This window comes from Mus caroli, chromosome 2 (genome assembly GCF_900094665.2).
Source record: "Mus caroli chromosome 2, CAROLI_EIJ_v1.1, whole genome shotgun sequence".
NCBI lineage: Eukaryota > Metazoa > Chordata > Mammalia > Rodentia > Muridae > Mus > Mus caroli.
The window spans coordinates 83,722,279-83,727,726 of NC_034571.1; positions in this window are offsets into that span (position 1 = coordinate 83,722,279).

A 5,448-nucleotide genomic window follows, 5' to 3' on the forward strand; every position below is an offset into this window, starting at 1 on the left:
ATCAAATCTGTCTATAATTAACAAAATACTATATCATTTCTGATCTTCTGTATGTGGCTTTGTGTAATTTTGTTTAACATCATTAATTTATATACTTCCTATGGGAATGCATAATCTTTAAAACATTTACAAAGGAATATTTAATTAATGTACTTTGTTGCTGGAGACAAATACATATATATTAGGTCTAATACTTGTTCTAGAAAATTAAAGCTCTATTACTGTATTGACTACAAATTCTTCATGTGCATGTGTGCCTTTGAGAATGCATAATAACTTACAGCTGTCCAGTAAAGACTGAATGATTATCAAGTGACTGTTCTCAGCACATTTTCTTAAGCCTTCCCTTTGTCTTGCTCTTTTGGGGAGGTTTAAGTATATCCAAGTGAATATCTAAAAATCAAGAAGCATTTGAATATAGCATCAACACTTACTATATAAGACAGTCGGATAGTCTCTACTTCTGGGAAATGTCCTCAGACAGAAACAAAGAATCTGTGTTTATGCAAGGAAATAATTTGTTCATCCACATTACTTTGGGTTAAAAAGTGTGGTCATCTAAATTATTTTGTGAATTTTTCCACTTCAGTCAGTTGAGGTGACACACTCAAAGGAGACCTTGCTTTAAGGAGATATGATAGCCTTGCCATGCCTCACAAACAGTACCGAAAAATACAATATATTGACATCTTGATGGTGATGAATTCTCATGAGTAAAAGAAGTTTCTGTCTTTAAAGATATTGAAGTAGAGTCTCAGGAAGACCTCCTCCTTTCTGTATACATCTTGTATATAAAAGTCAAGGAAAATAAAATCCTTCTATGAACTTTTATAATCTATGATAAACACTCTAAGAAAAATATATCAAGGACTAATTATCAAATGAAAGCATACTCTGGCTGGGCAGTCTGAGTTTTGAAAGACCTCTAGGTCATTTAATCAAGAAAAATGTCTTCTATTTAATTCAGCTGCATGGGCACATCTATTTTAGTAGATAAGATAATTAGAATATTTGGTACAAATTTAAATGAAACAATGTCTCTAGAACTGATTTCTTCTCCTTTGTAATCCCTAGAGATAAGAACTCAGACCTTGCCAACAATGAGTTGCTTACTCCCAAGGTTAAACCTATAATGGGAAAAGAACATTTGCAAAGTGTAATGTGTAGTCACACATCCTGATGCATTTACATGAGGCAGGTAAGGTTTGAACCATCCCAAAGCCGGCAGCAGGTTCAGTCCCTGCAGGTAAGAACACCACAGCAAAGTGCAGTGTCAATCATTCCAAAAAGCCTTGAATTGCAGTGGCTGAGAACTGGAGCATCAGGATCTTTTGCCACTGATAATGGGTGTTATAACTTATTGAGAAACAAAGGTTTTGATTTAGACTTGTCTATGTGCCATGCACACCCCAGTGATGTCTGCTTGGCAGGCCGAGAGGCCTGGAAGCACTCATGAGGCAAAGAGTTTCACAGAAACTCACCTCCTGGAGTTTTGGTGTTCTCATTAACCCATATACTCATACCCTATTCCCACGTTAGTCTGGTGTATAGATCCACATGCTCTCTTTTAGTATTATCTTATTATAAGTGCCTTTTAAAATTGAATTCTGACATAGCTAAGCCTTCACCAGTGTTCCAATGTCCTAGAAAGTCCTTGAGCTGACCATGGGCTTGGAATTCAGTAAGAATGTTGCCTATTCAGTGACATTCAGAATTGCCTCTGGTATTATACTATCACTTAAAATATAAGCCAAGTTGCTCCCATGTACAGGAATTTACAATGGTTTAGGAAATAGATCAGGCTGTGGTTTTAGAGTATTGCATTATTCATGAGATGGTTAGCTAGAGCGGAACTCCCTAATTAGAGCCATGACTTGGGTCTGAAAGCCCTTGTCCTAGGAGTGTAAAGGCATCACACCTGGTTTCTAAGGCTATAACTGACCTTAGATAGGGCTGACTTTGTCTCAGTTGTTTTATTGCCCAGTTCCTGCCAGTCTTTGTGTTAACATTCCTGTGTTTTGTGTAAGAGTCATTAAGCATCCGGTAACCTCATTTGTACCTTGCTGATGTGTCACCTAACTTCCCGTTTTTCTTCTGTATAAAAAGTCAGATGCTCAATTTGACAAATTACATTCAGATTCTACACAATCTTGCATGTTGGTCTGTCTGTCATTTGCTGACTCTTTGCCCACCTGTGACCAGAGACCCATTCCACGCAGACAAAGAGACCCAGAGGGTCTACGGCATCTATGTTGACATGAAACCAAATGACCTTCATTCTCTAATCTAAATCTAATTTCTGTCCAATACAAAACAATGATTTCTATTAAAAAGAAAGTGCTGTTTTCCTAAAATACACAGTGCTAAAGGGCTTCTTCCAGGATTCTCTTATTCAAACTTGTTATCAGTCCAGTGAGCACATATCCTCCAAACATTTAGGCACATATTGGTTCTTCTGTGTCACAAAGGCCTAGATATAGGTCACAACTGTTAGTTGAAGGGTTTATGAAACATTAGCATTTTAAATTTTATGCAACAAAGAGCTTAATTGCATAATATCAACTATATTATTTGAAAGATAAAAAGAATCTCGTCTTTGCACTAATTACAAATAATTGTTAGTACTTTATTTACAGTTTCACACATTAGCAAAATATGTTTTGATCATGGTCTGACCATTCCTTTGCTCCAACTAGTCCTAAAACCTACCAGCATATCACATGCCCCTCTGAAGTTCCGGTTTCATTTGTTTGCTTATTTAATTATTGATTCATTTTTATTATTTCTTTTTCTTTTGTCATTAGTTATACTATTATTACCATTATTACTACTACTATTCTTATAATATGATCTTTTGTATAATAGAGTCATTATCCCCCATCCCAATCCACCCTCTGACTGTTCCTCATCTCATTCATCCTCCCTTTCTCCAAGAGAGTGTTCCCACACTCACTACCATCCCACTAGACCTCTGCATTCCCTGGATCCTTAAGACTCTTGAGGGTTAAGTGTATCTTCTCTCAATGAGGTTAGACCAGGCAGTCTTCTGTTATATATGTGCTGGGGATCTCATATCAGCTGGTGTATGCTGCCTGGTTGGTGGCTCAGTGCCCAAGAGAACTTGGTGGTCCAGGTTAGTTGAGACTGCTGGTCTTCCTATGGGGTTACACTCCTCCTCAGCTTCTTCCAACCTTTCCCTAATTCAACCACAGGAGTCCCCAGCTCCTGTCCATTGATTGGGTGTAAGTATCTGCATCTAACTCTTCAGCTGCTTGTTGTATCTCTCAGAGGGCAGACATACTAGGCTCCTGTCTGTCAGTACACCATAGCATCATTACTAGTGGCAAGCCTTTGAACCTCCCTTGAGCTGGAACACAATTTGGGCATATAATTGGACCTCCTTTTCCTCAGGATCTTCTCCATTTTTTGTCCCTGCAGTTATTTTAGACAGGAACAATTCTGGGTCACATTATTTGACTGTAGATCGCAACCTCACCCCTCCAATTGATGCCCTGTCTTTCCACTGGAGATGGACTCAACAAATTCTCTCTCACCTCTGTTGGGCATTTTTTCTAAGGTCCCTCCCTCCCTTTGAGCTCACTTCCCAGGTCTCTGGTATATTCCAATGGGTCCCCTACTTCCTACATCCCAAAGTTGCCACTTTCCATTCTTTCTGCTTACCCTCAGGGCTTTAGTCCAGGTCCCCCACCTAATACCTGATCATGATCCCCTTTTCCACTCCCTGTTCCCTCTCCTACCCAGTTCCCTCCCTGCCTCTTCTCCCTAGAACTGCTTTCTTCTCCCTTCCAAGAAGAATTGAGGCATCATTACTTGGGCCCTAAGGCTTCTTAGCATTCTTGAGGCCTGTGGATTGAATCCATTTTTTTTTTTTGGCTAATATCTACTTATTAGTGAGTACTAATGCATGTACCTTGGGGTCTCAGTTACCTCACTCAGGATGATATTTTCTAATTCTACCCACTTGCATGCAAACTCATAGTGTTCTCCGTTGAGTAGTAGTCCATTGTTTAAATGAACCACATTTTCTGTATCCATTCTTCCATTGTGGGACATCTTGGTTGTTTCTAGCTCCTGGCTATCAAAAACAAAGCCACTATGAACATAGTGTAACATATGATCCTGTGGCATGATGGGGCATCTCTGGGTATATGCTGCATCTTCAGGATGATCTATTTCCCGATTTTCAGAGGAATCTCCAGAATGATTTCCAGAGTGATTGTGCTAGTTTGCAATCCCACCAGAAATGGATGAGTGTTCCTCTTTCTCTACATCCTCCCTCTAATGTGCTGTAACATGAGTTTTTGATCTTAGCCATTGTGATTTGTATAAGTTGGACTCTACGGGTCATTTTAATTTGTCCTTCCCTGATCACTAAGGACTTTGAACATTTCTTTAATTGCTTGTCAGCCATTCAAGACTCATTTATTGTGAATTCTTTGTTTATTTCTATACCCTATATTTGGTTATTAGCCCTCTATCAGATGTAGGGTTAGAGAACATTTTTCCCAATCTGTAGACTGCCATTTGTCCTATTGACTATATCCTTTGCCTTACATAAGCTTTTTAGTTTAATGAGGTCCCATTTATCAATTCTTGACCTTAGAGCCTGAGCCACTGGAGTTCTGTTTAAAAAATTTCCCCCATACCCAACAGATCAAGGCTCTTTCCAACTTTCTCTTCTGTTAGATTCAGTGTGTCTGGTTTCATGTGGAGGTCCTTGATCCACTTGGACTTGAGCTTGTGCAAGGTGAAAAATGTGGATCTAATTTCATTTTCCTATGTACAGATTGTCAGTTAGACCAGCACCATCTACAGAAGATACTTTCTTTTTATTGTATATTTTTGGCTTCTCAAAGATCAAGTGTCCATATGTGTGTGTATTGATTTCTGGGTCTTCAATTCTATTCCATTGATTAACCTATCTGTCTCCGTACCATGCAGTTTTTATTACTACTGCTTTATAGTAGAGCTTGAGGTCAGGGATGGTGATTTCCCACTGAAGTTGTTTTAATGTTAAGAATTGTTTTACTATCCTGGGTGTTTGTTTTTACAGATAAATTTGAGAATTGCTCTGTTCCCATGTCTTTGAAAAATTGTGTTAAAATACTGCTGGGAATTGCATTGAATCTGTAGATTGCTTTTGGTTGGATAGCCATTTTTACTATTTTAATTCTGCCAATCCATACGAATGGGATATCTCTCCACTTTCTGAGGTTTTCTTTGATTTCTTTATTGAGAAGCTTGAAAATCTTGTCACACAAATCTTTCTTTAGTTTGGTTAGAGTTACCCCAAGATATGTTTATTAATAGTGACTATTGTGAAGGGCATTGTTTTCCTAATTTCTTTCCCAGCACATTTATCGTTTGTATAAAGGTAGACTAGTGATTTTTTTGAGTTCATATTAATGGCAGCTGCTTTGCTGAAGA